Source organism: Solanum lycopersicum, chromosome 3 (genome assembly GCF_036512215.1).
Source record: "Solanum lycopersicum chromosome 3, SLM_r2.1".
In the NCBI taxonomy this organism is placed as follows: domain Eukaryota; kingdom Viridiplantae; phylum Streptophyta; class Magnoliopsida; order Solanales; family Solanaceae; genus Solanum; species Solanum lycopersicum.
In genome coordinates this window covers 24,390,758-24,409,197 of record NC_090802.1, presented here as the reverse complement: position 1 = coordinate 24,409,197, position 18,440 = coordinate 24,390,758, and positions in this window count along the sequence as shown.

Below are 18,440 nucleotides of genomic sequence, written 5' to 3'. Positions count from 1 at the left end.
TTGGTGAAGTAAGGATGATCTTCCAGCTTTGATCGACATAGACTAGTTAGAAGTACCTGATAAAACAACTCAAAGCCAGATTTGTTAGCACATATTTTAAGTACAAAAGGCATAATATCGCACAGAAAGCAGATAAACACACAAGTTGCTTTGTTTGAGGATATTTTTAACCCATGAATGAGGAAGGAATACATTTTTTAACAAGCAGGAATTTTCTTGTGTGTGTTTTTTAAACGTTATCTCAGGAAGGCTAAATCACGTTGAGCTACGGTCTTCTTGCAGCTGCTTTTGATGTCCTTTGATCTGATCTTCATATCCTTCGCAGCATGAGGGAGAATGAAAAAAATTTTAAAGATAGGGGCCGGGCCGGGAAAGGCTGCCTACGGATCTCACAAGCAGAATTCAGGCCCAACGTAGTTCGAGTTTAGGATGAAATATTTTCATTCATTCTTTCATTGCGATTACAAGGAAATTGAAAGACAACATTGAAATTCTTAAAAGATGACGATAACACTTTAGTCATTTCTCCTCCTACTGTTGCGTCACTCCCTTCCTTTCAGACGATCTAGAAATGGAGGCTTGTAGATGATTTCCTCCTCATCGTCCTCGCCAGTCAATTCGTTGTCGGGGACATTGTTGTCATCTCCCTGTTTACAAGCGAGGTATTTTCCACCCTTCAAGTTGCTACGGGTCGTCGATTCCTTATCACGTGATGCATTTTTGGCCAACAGTACGGCAGTCTCAACATCTATCTTTGCCTCTCTCGCCTTTCCTTCGTGCACCTTCAAATGAAGCATGTCCAACCATTTTCTCAAGATTTTGTTTTCCATCTCAACCACTTTCATTCTTTTTATCTGCGATGCCAGATCCTCATCCAATGTCACGGCTGCAGCTTTGTAAATTAATGTGGTCATGTCAACTCTGAACCCTTCTTCCTTGACCTTTTGAATTTCTTGAGTGACTCGTTCGATCTTTCTTTGTAACTCCTCTTCAGTGAGCTTCGTCTAGATGTTCTTACCCTTGTCCATAGCGGTGATTTTCCTTTCCTGAGACGATAGAGCAGTATTTAGGATTTGTGGTATAGGAGACAGCCTTTTGAGTGACAAAGTTGAGACTTGGGAATTTTGGTCGGACATTTGTAATAGTGGCTTCCGTATATTCTTTGGAAATTTGGCTAGGAATGGGTTTACGATATACTCATTCATAGCAACATAACACATAAGCATTTAAACACATATATATCACGTCCTAAAACATATAGGGGGACCCTTTGTGCCAAAGGTAGGCCTAACACATTCGAATGATGTACGTGTGAATTTAAACCAAATAAACAATTCCCCCAAAAAAGCATTTACTAATGAATAATAATGGTCGCAAAAGGGAAACAAAAATAAAGACAAACCCACGCAGGGGCCATTCGAAAGTGCAACAAAATCAGGCCCACACAGGGGCTAAAAAAGTGTAAATACATGTAAAAATCCACGCAGGGGTGGTGTCCGCTATGCCTCTCCAGAAGATCCTGCTCCGTTGCCGTCTTTCTGAATTTTGTGTTGCTGCAACATATACCTCAGCATCAGTAGAAAACCTTCACCCAGGCGCCCTTTGTCTTCCAAACTTTCGTATCACATCCTCTCGATTTTCTCCTGGATCCATCTATCAAAGTCATCGTAACCACGCCTCAGTCTTTCAACCTCTCGAGTCGCCCTCTCAAGAGCGTCTTGATTCTCTACAAACTTATCATAGACCTCCTTGACCTCTTCCTTTATATCTTGCAGTTCGGCCACTTCTTTGGCTTCTCTGTCCGTTACACTGCGGAAGCTACGCGGAGTCTGAAATGAGATGTTTTGTATGTCCTTCTTCAGCCATTCTTTGTAACCTTTGTCATACCCACCACTGAATCGGTCAGGGGTGATAGTGTCTTTATCCATGAGCTTGGCGTTTTTCCATTCTCTGAATATTTCCAAAGTGTCGTGCACTCTATCATCTCCAATGTCCTACACATAAGCGTCGTAGTACGCTTCTCTGGGCACAGTTTGTTTTCTTCTAAACTTTCACAAGACTCGAAATGGCGCGTAAGGGCAAATTCCCTGAATGCCTGGTAGATGGAGCACAACATATCTGCGACTCTCCACGACAACCTCTTTGGATATAACACGGTCGAGCATCCATTGGAGGTATTCTTCTCTCAATTCGGAGAAAATTTGGGCCTATCTTCCCCTTGTTCTCCGATTGTCCATATTTGCCCAGTATAATAAGTCATTTAAGTCCTTGAGAGTGTTTTTGTTATCGAGGGTGTGTAGTTCCCGAGTCCCCGCACCCTTTGCAAAATGGCACCACTGGAGGAGTAGGTTACATCCTTGAAATTATCGGTGTCCTTATTTACATTTTCCCAAGGCCCGATACATGTCAGGTAGGATGACTGGAGCTACAGGGTAGTATTTTGTTGTCCCTTGATTTTCGTATCCTTTGAACAAAGTGCGGACGAGTGTTATGACTCGGGTGTTGATGCTCAAACTCGGACCGTGAGGGAAGACCATTGTTCCCAATAATGCCACAGCAAACGCTAGGGGACGGATCTCGTTCCACTCTCTGTAGGAGATCTTGAACTCTCTATTGTACGTGGCATAGAAACTCGCGTGTCCAAATCGAATATAGAGATCTCTGAACGCCACGTGGGAATCCTGGCAGCAGTAAGCGAAGTCTTTTATTAATCCAAACCAATCTGCAATATTCTCTACGGAAGGTTTATTGGGGATGAAGATGTCTTCTTGTTTTTTGGCTCTTCTCTCTATCCCGGTGCCTACGGTGTCTATACAGTCCCTAATTTCTTCCAGCGTCGGGGTAATTTTGGTTGTTCCAAAATGAAAAACCATCTTCTGACTGTCCCAATACCCCGTAAGTCCCTCAATTAGTTCTGGCCAACCATTCATGTTGATCAGTTCGGTTAAGGCACCTATGTACTTGTTAAGGGTTCTTCTATGATTCCCATCCAAATCGTTGTACCACATCGTAAGTTGAGGTGGCGCTGATACGACCATATCAAACTTCGGGAAACGATTCATGTCTGTTAAATAGAAACCCGTTAGATTTTTTCCCACCCCCAAGTTGGTTTTCACACATACATTATTCGAATGTCAAACAATTTGATGTGTCGTGAGGTCGAAGACCTTAGACAATTTGGCGGTTTTTCTACTAAATTGACTTAATACGCCTTGGGTATTAAGGCGTCTTAGGCTAATGCTTAATTTGGTTTTGGTTTTGGTTTCGCTCTATCTTAGGCTTTCTAGAATTGTTTTCAAACTGACGGTTACCCGAGTCGGACAAATATTGGGGTGGAGCTACCAAACAACATCGGATGACCGCATTCCGGCTATTTGTTTGATACTCCCAAACTAATTCTTGGGTATTTCTGAAAAAAGTCGTGGTAAGCCATGTAACTTTCATTTCCTAATGCAAACTATTTGCCGTTTGGCGGGAATATGCCATGAAATGCAACAGTTTTCAAAATTTAAAGCAACTAAGCAAATAAACAGTTTATCGCAAATAGTCAAATAAAGTTAGTCCTAGGGTTAGAATCTTCCTCTTCCCCAGTGGAGTCGCCATTCTGTTTTATCAAAAAATCGACGAGTTTATTTCGTTTTTAAAAGATTTCAACTTTTAGAAGTCGCCACTTAATTTTTTAAGAAAATTACGAAAACTTGTTTTCAAATAACTTAAACAGAAAAGTTGTTTGAAAAACCTTTTTAAAGGGGTTTGGGGATTCTTATTAACGTCTAATGAAGGTTTTGAAGGCACCTAAGATGTTCCGCATAATGCGGCTTTCCGGTAACTAACTATTTAACTAATATTTGTTTTAAAATTTGCAAATTTGTTTGAATTGAACTTCCTAAAATTTAGATCTAGGCAAACTTACGAGTTCGAAATATTATCATTTTTTAGATTTCATTTAATTTTAGGTTTGATAAATAATATGTCTTTCGACGGGGATTGAAGTTTTCCTAACCCTAAGCTAACGACATTCAAACAAAGCATGTAAACAATATAGTAAAGAGGGAAAAAGAGGGAGAGAGAGATTTGGGTCCAATTTCGGGTTCTGTCCGCCTTGACCGAAATTTGGACCCACCTGCTTTTTGGGTTTTTAACCCATTTCTCATTTGGGGTTTTTGACCCACTTCACCTGTCCTAATCTAAGCATACAAGAACAAATACATTAAAGTAAAACGACAAGGGCTTATGCCCAAAATAAATACATCATAATAAATATAAAAAAAATCTTCTAATCCGCCTTCTTCAAGTTTCTTCAATCTCGATGGAATTTCGAATCTTGCACGTCTGTCTTGATAGTTTGACTCAAATGAAAAGAACTTTGACCCTTTATGGCTCTTTGGGATTCGAGAAAGAAGTCCACCGGGGGACTTGTATGCAATTTATATGCCACGGAAATAAGAAGAAAAAAATGAATTAGCAAAATAGGATAACTAACTTGGAATATAGGGAATGTGAACAAAATACACTAACTGGAAGGCTTCATAAAAGAATAGGTAAAACATTTATACACATATAAACATAACAAAAGGCAAATAAAGAAATCACAACACTTTACTAACATTTAGGCAAGATGAATGCACATTATAAATCATGCTAATTAAACCTCTATGGCATAAAAATGAACATCAATCTTATGCGAACAGTAAAGAGAAAATCTAAACCCATTCATGGCAAGAATTCATGGAAACATAGTAAGAAAAATATAAAAAAAACGTCTTAATTACCACTCAAAAATCGATCAATACTAGGGCCACTTGAAACATAGTGAAGAAACAGGTACTTGAAGGTAAAAATAAGCAAATAATAACCCCCAAAAACGGACGTTTTATAAATATCCATGTTCATCATTTTTTTTTCTTGAAATAAAAGCGTATGACTAAATGGGATTCTAGAAATTCAAGCAATTAAGGAAATAAATATGAAACTTAAAACTCAAACGAAAATGATTTCCAATCATATAAATTTGGTACAAAGGAAGTATATTTTATATCGTGATAGATGTGCTAATTATATGATGTGGTGAAGCAACATATTTGGAAGTTATGCTCCATTTCTAAAAAAAATTCTAAAAAACAAAAAATCGAAAGCAAATTAACTATGATGCAAGAACAGAAACAAAATCTCACGCCTAAGTGAAAGTGCAAAGTGAGTGGCGTTCCTGTTGCCATACTACCATTAGACATTTAGTAATAATGCGCGTATGCAAAATAACATATGCCAAAGAATGCTTGTTCATATGCATGTGCACAACAAAGTCATACATCTAATTGAAAATAAAAAATGCCATTACAGTTGCCACCAGTAACCAAAATTATAAAAAAAATAAACTCGGAAACAAACAAAACAAATGCGTACACAAACTCAGAAGATTGAAGCATTGCTCTTATATTTTAACTATGGTAAAGGGAAAAAGATCATGACAAATACCCAAACAGTAAGAAACCAGAAGGCATGCCATAAATAAACTCGAGGAAAGAAAGACGAGCGTACGGGAAACTTCAAGTGTCAAACAGAGGTCAACAAACATATAAATCTATCACTCGATACTAGGCTATCTTGTTTCATTCGTCTAACTCTAGCGGAGGGAAACAAAGGATGCAACATCATATTATCAATCCATGGCTCCTCAGAGACAGAACAAACTAAGCCTGATACGCTAAGATCGATTTCTGCTATGCCACGACAAACTCGGAAAGAGCAGGGAATAGCACGAAACAAACAAACTCAGCGAAATAGACCATAACACAAAATAATCGCTAATATCTAAAAAAAATAGACTAAACTAACGAAGGCTTTTTATAACAGAACTTACCATTATTATAGCGATTAATGACGCATCAAAATACTTCGAACATCCACATATAAGCCTGCTTACACAAGCGAAGACCAAATTAAGGAATATTGATAGTAAGTTGCGTTAAAACGAGCCGAATGTTACCTTTTGAAGAGCAGCAAACTTGGAGATTATACGAGCAAAGGAAAAGCGACACTATCACGGCCTTAAAACCACCCCTCTACTTCGAATGCTTGAACTAGAACGTCGCACCAACACTTGACGAAATGGTTTCCTCTCGTCCGTATAGTTCTAAGAATATCTTTGTTAGTCCCTTTATGAACAGAAAATCCTATTAAATGGGAACAAGTATGAATTTTATCTATGGGATTGCCCCCCTTTCTCACAAAAATTCGACTATCTCTGTATTTTATAACAGTGGGATTTCAGCCAAAAACAACAACAACCCCTTTTTCTGAAGGTGATGGGGGGTTTATATGGAAGAAAAAAATTAGGGTTTTCCAAGAGAAAGGCTGGAGGGTGATTTCATGCACATTTGTAGTTCAAATTTCCGAAAGCTTATCCAAAGCTGAGGGAATATGCCATTTTGATGCCGAATTCCCAACGGAAGGTGATGAAGTGGACGCTCCAGATCGATCTCTCCTCCTTGGCAAACGACGTGGCTCAATCCCGCGACACCAAGGATGATTCTGTGTCGCTTTGCGCTGCAGATCGTACGACACTGGCAGGGCTGTAGGAGTCCGTTGCTGCTTCGTTTCGTTCACATGCGCTAGAGAGAAGGAGAGAGAGGAGGGCGTTTGGGGAGAGGCTTTACACGTGAGAGAGACGAGGGAGTGGAGACGAGAAATGCGTGAGGGAGTTTCTGGAAAAATTTTCGCGTTTGGTGTTCTTTTCTGGGAATATTGACGTTTGGGGTTTCTGTTTTTTGCTGGCGGTCGTGGCTGTTGTGTGGGCTTTGGGGAAGAAAGAGGGGGGAAATTCAGGTCGGGTCGGGTCAAAGGAATAAGGGAATGGGCCGTTGGGTTTTGGGTTGTTTTAAAATTGGTGAGAGCAAAAGGGAATTAGGCCTTTAGTCTGAATAGAAAAGGAAATAGAAGGGAGTGAAATTAAATAAAAAGGAATGGGCTTGGGGCTGCTGAGAATTATTGGGCTGGGAATAATTGAAGATAGGTGGGCTGAAAACTAAAATAAATAAAGTGGGCCTGGGAATTAAAGGGAATTTGTGTAAATTGCCCAAACTAAGTTAAGTTAAGTTTAAGAATGGGATAATTTAATGAATATCCAAGTTGAGCCAATATAATGAATTTGGCCAAACCTTAAATAAAAAATGAATTTGTATTAATTAGTTAACGAGCTTTTTTATTTAGTAATTTATTTAAATTGTAAAAAATAGTTATTTAAAATATAACCATATTTTAAACTAAATTAGTTTAATAGAATACTTACTAAACTTAAAAATATATTATTATTATTTTTTTTAAAAAAAATGGTTTTTGAATAATCATAAAATATACTAATTATATACATAACGATGTAATATATATATATATATATATATATATATATATATATATATATATATATATATATATTATCTAAAGTCATGATAAAAAGTATCCAAAGTAACATAAAGTTCATGCATTATATTATTGTATTTTCGCAAAATTTATAAAACCAATTAATTTAAATTGTTTGGAAAACTTACGAAGCTCGCGAATTAATTTTGTATCGACGCGGGTCAAAATTGGGTGTCAACAACTATCCCTCATTTTACTTGGGTTGATGCAAGCAATTCGAGGAAAATGAAATTGATCAAACCAATTTTGACCAACCCCATTCATCTTTAAAGGAAGGATTTGGCGAAGGGTTTAGGAATTATGGCCGAACCTTTGAGACGGGTTTCCTACATATCTCAGGCTATAGGAGAATTCAGGACGCTTGTAGTTCGATGAGCCTGATTTAACGCACGACTCCGAAAGAATCCAAAATCCACCTCGATACCGAATTATGAAGGTATCGAAATGCTCGAGAATAAAATTCGAGAGCGAATGTTGGACTACAGCCGAGTTTTCAACAATGAATCCGCCTACATATCCTTAAACCTTCGGAATCAGGCTGTGTGTAGTTCGACTCGATCGGTGGAAAAGAAACTCTATTATGCTAAATAACCTTCGGTTTTGGACAAGTGACAAATTAAACGAGTATGAAAATGAGGCTTGTAACCTCTTAGCCATGATTGTGGCGCGCTTCACACCCATCATTAAGAACTTACACGGACATAATTTTCAAAGCACTTGGCGCATTGTCGCTTAGATTGGAAACTTGCTTTTGGTACATCAAAATTTCTGATGCGAGACTGAAACTCACAAACCTAAAGTACTCGCATGCTTTTATAGGGTTGGTTCGATTGCGGTGGAAGTCGCTCCTCTGCTCGCGTCCATAGAGTTTGACATTCCTCTTTGGAGTGTGTCCCAGTTCGCTGCTAAGGAAAAGTTCCACGTTATGCTGCATCCTTTTTTATGTCTTTTACACCTGTGGTTTTTGGAGAATTCATCCTTTTGGATGCTCTCGACAAAGACTGAGATAAAACTCGTCAGCTTAAAAAATGCAATTAGGATGGGAGACAATGTCTTTTTTACCATGTCGACACTTCATTCTCCTCCTCAATATTCGACATCGACTCGATTGGTCCGATGTACAGCAAATAAAGCTTATGACTTGTGTTTTGCAATATAATCTTCAATGTACTATTCATTTGATGTTAAAATAAATAAATGCTGATGTAATATCGATGTTTCGCTTGACATCATTTTCGATACTTTTCTTGATGTTTACTTTTTATCAAAAATAAAGAATGTAGTTGATGTCGATAGATAAATATTGCTCTTGGGATGCACAATTTCCCTTTCTTTATCTGTGTATGTCTTCTTGCGGGGCGTGAATATCTTCTTGCGATACGTAAATTCATGCAAGGTATGAAATCCTCTCGCAATGCGTAACTTTTGGCGAGGCATGAAATCTTCTCGCGATGCGCACATTTCAACGAGACATGGAATCTTCTCGTGATGCATAAATTCAGCGAGGTATAAAGTCTTCTCGCGATGTATAAATTTTGATGAGGCATGGAATGTTCTCGTCGCATAACTATTGACTCGCGATGCATGATTTGATGCATGATTTCTGCGATGCATGATTTTCAACGAGGCATGGATTCTTCTCGTGATGCATAAATTCCAGCGAGGTATGAAGTCTTCTCGCGATGATAAATTTTACGAGGCATGAAATCTTCTCGTGATGCATAAATTCCAGCGAGGTATAAAGTCTTTCCGCGATATATAAATTTGACGAGGCATGAAACCTCTCGTGATGCATAAATTTCAGCGAGGTATAAAGTCTTTCCGTGATATATAAATTTGACGAGACATGAAATCTTTTCGTAATGCATAAATTCCAGCGAGGTATAAAGTCTTCCCGCGACATATAAATTTGACGAGGCATGAAATCTTCTCGCGATGCATAAATTCCAAACTCGCAATGCATGATTTTCCGCAATGCATGACTTTCCGCGATGCATGATTTTCCGAATTGCATGACTTTCGCGATGCATGATTTCCCGCTATGAATGATTTCCGCGATGCATGATTTTCTGCAATGCATGACTTCCGCGATGCATGATTTTCCACAATGCATGATTTGCGCAATGCATGACTTCCGCGATGCATGATTTTTAACTCGCAATGCATGAATATTTATATCGTCTGTGTTGATGATAACGGCAAGACGACCTCCAGATAATATATCGAGTTGATCGATAATAATATAATAATGAAATAACTATTTCTTCTGGGGTAATGCATTGTCTAGATTGAAAACAATTATCTTGCTTGATAATGTAATGCAAATAGCGTCATTTACGGAAATCGTGAAATCTTCGTTGAGATTCCTGTTTGATTCACCTTTGAATCTGGCTAGACACTCTTTGAAGATTTCATATTGTTGGAAGTTGCTTGAAATAAACAAACTACATTCTCAAGTCTCCGACATAAGCGATATGAAACGCTTCCTGCTCTCGGTAAAATTACTGATTTCTGAGATAGTTTTCTCCTCTTTGGAGTTCTCCATATTCATTCGTCGGGAGAATTTGGCCGATTTCAAAGCAAAGCTCTAAACCTGCATCCACAGAATTATTATTATTATTTTATTTATTTTTTAAAATGGTTTTTGAATAATCATAAAATATACTAATTATATACATAACGATGTAAAATATATATATTATCTAAAGTTATGATAAAAAGTATCCGAAGTAACATAAAGTTCATGCATTATATTATTGTATTTTCGCAAAATTAATAAAACCAATTAATTTTAATTGTTTGGAAAAATTACGAAGCTCGAGAATTAATTTTGTACCGACGCGGGTCAAAATTGGGTGTCAACAACTGTCGCAAATAATTGGTCCATTTGCAACTCGATCTGCTTAATCGATATTGCATGTGTATCGACTTTTTGCCCAATACCTGCTAAATCACACCTTAACTCTTTAATGTGCTCATCACTAGCATCGAACCTCCTCATCATTTTGTGCAACATATGCTCACCTCGCGCCATACTATCTCCACCATCCCTAGGAGTAACTTCACGATTTTGAGGAGGGACATAGGGCCCATTCCTATCATTTCTGTTACCGTAGTTACCCCTGTTGAAGTTGTTGTCGCGGTTGTAGTTTCCATCTCGGACATAATGACCCTCACGGTTATAGTTACCATAGATCCGACCTTGGCGCCAATTATCCTGATTTGAGCCTTGGGCGCTCGGTCGGAAACCCCCCGTCTGCTCATTTACTGCATAGGAGTCCTCCGCATAATAGCATTCATCATTAGGTGGTGGTGGTTTAGGAAAGTATTTAATTGCATTTATCTTTTATCCACCCCCAATGATATGTTTTTGTACCAACCCAAGCTCAGTTCTCATCTGAGACATTTCTTCACGAATCTCATCTGTGGCTGGGTTGTGAGTGGACTGCACTGCGAAGGTATTTCTCCCGGTATCTGACTTCCTCGTACTCTAAGCTTTATTATTCCGGGAGATTTTCTCTAATTTTTCAGCAATCTCAGCATAAGGACACTCCCTATAAGATCCACCTTCTATAGTGTCCAACACCGCTTTATTATTATATCTTGTCCTCGATAGAAGTATTCCTTCAGTCACTCATCATCTATACGGTGATTTGGGACACTTCTCAAGAACGAGGTGAATCTATCCCAAGGACTACTAACTGACTCTCCTGGTAGTGCCACAAAGTTGTTCACTCTGTCTTTGTGGTTTAGTTTCTTGGAGACTGGATAGTAGCGTGCTAAGAAAACATCCCTTAGTTGGTTCCAAGTGAAAATTGAGTTGTACGGGAGCTCAGTGAACCATATAGCAGCCTCTCCTGTTAGTGAGAGAGGAAACACTCTGACCACTATTACATCCAAGTCCAAATTAGGCCTCCCTACACAGCTTTTACACACTGCCCTTACCTGAGCTATATGGGCAGGTGGATCCTCAGAAGGTAGCCCTGAAAACAAACCTCTGGCAGTGAGCATTTGCATCAGGCTACTAGTTACCACAAAGGTGTGGCCTGGTGGTAGAGGAGGCAATACAAGTGGCCCATCGGAGTCTGCTATGTTATCATAGCCTCTGTAGTATGCTTGGGGTCGTGGAGCGGGATTTTGTCCCCTCTGTTGGTGTTCACCCGGGGCATCGGGTAACAACTGACCATGAACCAACCGGAGCTTGAATGTTCTGGTTTGGATCATCATCATTAATTTCCAAGTTTCGATTCATATTGCGTAGTGTACGCCCTAATTCGTGATGATAAGGAAACAAGGGTTCTCTTCCTCTCCGTGTATTTGGCATACAAGGAGGGTGGTTCTGCAAGAATCAAAAATAATAAAATAAAGTAAAATCAACAAAATATCAACTAAACTATAGTAATAAGTTTAAGTTAATCTAAAAGCTACTTTCCCCGACAACGGCGCCAAAATTTGATACGCTCAAACTTACTTCTCAAATAAGAAGTAAAGCAGTCGTGTCAAGTAAATAACCCAACTAGTGAGGTTGGGATCATAACCACAAGTAAAATATTTTAGACTTAACTTCAATCTATTATTACTATTGTTCAATCAATTACTTCCTTGGAAAGCAAAAATGATAAAAGGGGGGTTTTTATATTTCTAAATAAATGAAAATAACTAGCGAAATTGAAAGAGACACTTAACAGCTTTAAATGTTGGAGTTTAATCAATTAATGAAAGTAACTAGGGTTTACATGTTCCCCACAGGTTCATAACTTGATAAGTCTAACTATAACAATTCCTAGTATCTTGCATGCAAAGTGATAAGTTATGTATTTCTAAATCCTTGGTCCGGCATCTAGAAAATTTCACTCGGCACTTTGGTCCGGCTACGTGTGTTGCTATCCTAACCCTTATCTTTACCTCATATTAAGCATCGTATTCGATATTTGACTAAGTTATTACCTCGTACCAATCAATACTAGCTTATTAGATAGTATACACTAAATCAATGTTGATAATTCTTTTCCTATTATCTACCTCCTTGGTCCGGCAATTAGCATTAAGGCGAATTCTAACGTTGGCCATCCGTTAAAAAGACTTATAAGCGAAAAAATTATCAATACATACTTCTAGAATTGTTATTTTAGTTAGATTTTTACCTCATTAATCGCCTATGGTTCCCACAACCCTAGTTCTGGAGTTTAGTTACTCATAGTCATAATCACAATATTCAAATATATGATATAAGAATTCATGCACTTACTTCAATGAGAAAGAGTAAAATCCGAAAGTTCGCTTGATTAATCAACAAAAATCACCAACAATCAATTACAAGAATCTCAAAATAATCAAGAATCTAACAAAAGGTCTAAAAAATAATCAAGAGTTTAACAATAATCAAGGGCCTAACCAAATAATCAAGAGTCTAACCTCAAAAACGAGGTTTTTCGAACTATTTCAAAAAAAATAAAAACCTAATTACACAAGGACTCTATTTGCTGGAAATTTGTCAAAACGCGGCTGGATCGACGAACATCGCGACGGATCGTCGTGGTCACAACAGATCGTCATGGACTCCGTCGTCCCATACTTGATACAATTTCTTCTTCTGCTCTCTACATTACCCTCGACGGCAGGTATGACGGATCGTCACAGGAACAACGGTCCGTCGAGGGTCTCCGTTCCGAAGCACTTGAACTCTTGGAATATGGCTATGGGACTACTTCTTTGAACTTGCAGGACGGACCGTCATGGATACAACGGTTTTCCACGCTTTTCGTAACCCCACACTTGGTTAGACTTCCCCATCTTCCTTCAGCAGCAGCACTACGCTGCCACCTACGGACCGTCACGAGCATGACGGACCATCACAAGCTCCGTAGGTGGTCTCTTCTGCATTTCTTCGCTCCAAAACCTCCGCATTCATCTTTGGACAAATTTCCTACAAATAAGGAGAAACTTATATAAAAATTAGCACAAAAAGGCTTTTGGACACACTAAACTAAAGGAAAAAGTATTAATAATACCGTGAAACCACGATATATCACTGGTGCAGAAAACACTGGAGGTGTCTGGCCATGATCAGAGAACCCGCTAATATAAGTAAGAACCTGATTAATCATCTCTGGCGTAGGCTGGGGTGGTACTTCCTTATCCTGAACCTGCTAATTTTCCCCTTCTTCACCCTCTCTCACTACCTCATCAGCCGGTGGAGGAGTCACTGCTCTATTCCTAGCTGGACCAGGTGATTGTCCTCTGCCTCTAGAGGGCATCCTTCTGCGACCCCTACCACAGCCTCTTGCCACTGCTCCTCCTTGAGTTACAGCCCCAATGATTTGCTCAGACGCACCCTGTCTTGCCGGTGTTGGTGTTGACACAGTTGTTGCTCTAGTTCTAACCATCTACGAAATAGAGTGATAAGGTCAGATGCCAATTTGTATCACCCATGTACCAATTGGATCCAAGTAATAGCACGAAAGAAAGAAAGAATGGAGTTTTCCTAAAGTCCTATAGCCTCTCGAAAAAAAATAAAGGTGTCCCCATACCGTTCCTCAAGACTCTACTAGACTTGTCCTTGTGAGATGAGACCAACGAACCTAACGCTATGATACCAAGTTTGTCACGACCCAAAACGAGTCGTGAGTGGCATCCACACATAACTACCTAGGTGGAAGATCCAAAAAATTCAAATCCCCACATGTACCAATAATGCAACTGCGAATAACAAAATATTGCGGAAGCTCCAAAATTTATTGACTATCGTTTCCCAAAACTTGAAAGTCATCACAACAGGACATCTAATCTCTAATTACTAAGTCTAAGAGAATCAAAAAATACCAAAATAAATTAATAAAATGGTATGTGTCCGAAAGTATAGGACATCATGTCATGACCGAAAGAATCCAACACGAGCTTGAATGAATAGCTCACCCTGGAACTTGATATGCGGGAGGCTGGCTAGAGCTGAGGGAAATCTAAATTCATAGGTACACTCGCTACATTTCATAAAAGGAAAACATAGAAAAACACAAGTAGGACTTAGTACGGGGGCACCATGTACTGAGTACGTATCATCGGCCAACCCAAATAGGAACTAATATACAATAAATAATAGTAAGAACTCAACTATAGCACTTAACAAGTGATAAATGTCAAACAACATGAACAAGTATCAACGACATTAAAGTAAGCTCATAATAAGTCAATGATATCAAGATCACACATGAGGACTCATGCCTCCAAACCAAACCATTTTGGGAGTTGAGTTCTTTGAGATTGAGTACATGTTTTTCCTTTAATATTACCGTGTTGGAATGTGACACTTCGATTCAAGAATAATGTGTCGGAACGTGACACTCCGATCCAAGAATATCATTAATTTATCATTTAATATCACCACTCTTCCATTCATTAATAATATTTCATTGAGCCTTCTTTATTCAAGGCATCACTTCAATAGAGAAGGTTCAAGATTATATATTCCACGGTCTCAGAATTTCAGACCAATCTTAAAACACACAATCAAGCCACGCAACCACACTATCAAGTACATAGAAAATTTCACAATATCATTAATGCATATCAATCACTATTAAGAGTTTACTATCAAATAGCATAAACTATAACCTACCTCCACCGAAGAACCGAAGTCACGCAAGCTACTTTTCCAATACTTTTCCTTTCCTCAATGCATCCGAACCTTTCCAATCTATCAAGCATATATGCATAATTTATAAGTTTACAAGCCTATAAATACTCATATTATTTTATGTCTAGGCCACACCCAAAAACTTACATAATTCTATCATAATTTCCTAAAGTTCAATCTTAAGGGTAATGCTTAATTCCTTCCATTAGCATAACTTTAATGTAATTCATATAATATAACACCCTCAAGACTTAATTACCTATCTCAATAAGCTTAAATTTATATTATAATGTAATCATATATGAACAGAATTGCGAGCATCAATGATCACTGCATAAATGTCAGTAACTAATTTATATCTTAAATTGAATTTGACATATTCCATAATGATCTAATATTTCGTTTATCATTATATCATAATGGAAATCATTACCCACCATTATTTGTCTCCCAAAAATCTTAAGACTAAGATTTCAAAACAAGAAGATTCAATAGTTTCCCTTCAATTTCATTGGCCCAGCTACAATAATACGAATCATTATCACATTAGTTTATCATCTATTAATTCACATGTTAGCCTCTTTCTTTTTAATAATTAACCTTATAATAATAAATTAATTGTTTGACCCATCATTAAGCTAATTTCATCATAGGCACCAACCCTAAGTCTTCATTCAATTTAAACACTGTAGTATAGTAATAATTTAATTTTATTCATATATGAAACGGTCAATGTAACAAACACAAATATAATTGAAGATTCACTTAACAGAAGTGAGTTTGTCACTTTGATCGGTAGCGATGCCGCTCTGTGTAATTTCCTTCTTCCCATCTGTTCTTTTTTTTTTTTTAATTAAGATTATTGACTTACCCTGATTAAAATAACCGGATAATTATAAAAAATAAAGGTAAAAGTCACCCACTACTAATTATAATGTTAACAAAAAAAAATTAATAAGGCACAAGCAACCAAACAAATGATCACAAGTTATAAAATTTTATTTCTAAATTTAATGATATAGAATGTTCAAACAAATTTCAATATGATAATGCTAAAATTAAACACATATAAATTTAAGCAACTTCATGATATTAGAATTATATCTTGTATAATAATAAAATTAAATTATACAATAAAAATTAATTGGTACCTCTTGTAAAATCAATTCAAAAAAAAAAATAACAATTCTATTAATAAATTACGAATTCAAAATCGTAAAAGTGGAACTCAACATCAATTTTTATTGGCGAGTGAAAGAAAAATATGTAATATGAAGAGGAATTCACGAGCTGTACGCGTGGAAAGATAGGAAGTATGTTGCAGAAAAATTTCTCTCTATCTTTTTACTGTGTTGCGTATGTATTTTTCTTTTATGCGGATTTTTGGCTGGTTCCCCTTTTTTCTCTTTCCGTTTTTGTTTATTGATTGTATTAATATAGTATTGTCGTTTTTGTGTAGTGTGTGTAGCTGTGTGAGTGGGGGAGTGTACGTGTGTGTGAGAGGAAGTAATGGGCGGGGTCAATGTGAAATGCTGGTGCGTTATTTTTTCTCTTAGTTTTTTATTTTTTATTTTTTATTTTATTTTATTGTTAAAAGAATAATAACTAATAATAAATAAAAATAATAAATAAAAATAACATATCAACTAATTTAAAAAAATCTCAGAAAAAGTCAAATAGCTAATGAAAAAAATAATAAAAGAAATACTAACATATTTATAAAAAATTATTTTAACATATATATTTTTGTAATCTTTCATTTCTTTTTAAACAATTTAAAGTAAAATCTACCTTAAAAAGTGATTATATTTTTGTTGTTTCAAATCTTTTATTAAAATAAATTTAATAAAATAAGATAAAAAAATATTTAATTTAGATTTATAAAATATTTAAACTCTAAAAATTGGTGTTAAACATAAATTCAATCAAAAGTTACGTGTCTATAAACACAATATCATAAACTTATGATAATTTTTTAATCTTTAACAAATATAATTTTATATTACAAAATATTCAGATTGCAATAAATTAGAAAGTGAAGCTTTTTCTAAATTTTAGGCTTTATTTTTGAGATAAATATGAGTCTGACAATTCTCGTGATCTTTCATTAGTGTCAATATTTTCATTAAAATATTTGATTGATCAATACTTCATCAAAGTTTTAATCTTTCATCAAAAAGTTTATTCTTTGATGTTCCTCTCTTGCCATATATAGTATATGTTTTTGGTGAATATTAGGTTATAGACTTCAAAATTGCGCTTTTTTTCCCTAGACATGTCTTGAGAAAATGCAAAGGGAAACAAATTATAATCAATAATTCTGCTCTTACTAGGAGACATTGAAATAGGATTGAACATATATCGGAATATCTTAAAGGGACAACTAACATGACTATTTTTATTCTAACAATTTACTGTTTCAATCTTTTTGGTTACGCTGATGCAGGATTTTATCTAATTTATACAAAGTTTGATCTCAAACATGTTATGTGTTTAGAGATCTACAAAGCAGTCTATTAAAATCACTTCATCAAATCTTGCGGAGATAATAGTTATTCATGAAGAAAGTAGAGAATGTGTGCAATTGAGTTTCATGATACATCTCATTCGAGAAAATTTGATTTGGAGTGCGATAGATTTTATATGAAGATAATGCAACACATATAGCATAACTCAAAGGATGTTTCATAAAATGAGATAGAACAAAATATATCTTGTCAAAGCTTTTCTACACACATTGGCTCCAAAAAATGGTGATATAAATGTGCGACGGATTCGTTCAGGTGACAATGTGACTGGCTTATTCTCCAAGTCTCTATCAACTGCACTCTCAAAAAGATGGTGGACAAGCTTAAAATGCGAACATTCAAAACTTTGAATAAATGTTCTCATTAAGGGGGAGTTAATATGTGTTGTACTCCTTTTCCATTATGAGGTTTTGTCTCACTAAATTTTTCTTTAAGGCAGCTTGAATGCATATTATTAGATGTGTATTATCTTCCTTCACTAGGGTTTCGCTTTTGAAGTTTTTTAAAGTAAGATTTCTAACAAGGCACATTATCTATTAATTAAACATTCAAATGAGAGTATTATAAATATAATGACTGTCTATCTTTTACAGAGTATTTAGGAACCTTAACTTTGAAACCAAATTAATCAACTTTTGCAAGTGACATGTTGAAAGTTACAAATGGATGGATTAAACCAAATTTCGACAGAGTAAAACAAGTTAAAGCACTAATTTAACTGCTTGTAACAAATTACTTGCATCTTTTCTTTTTTGGGTTTGTCTTACCACACATATCAGGTAAACAAAATATTTTAATAAATAAGTGAGTTTAGTAATCTGATGAAAAAAAACAGATTTACTTCAGGTAGAATATGATAA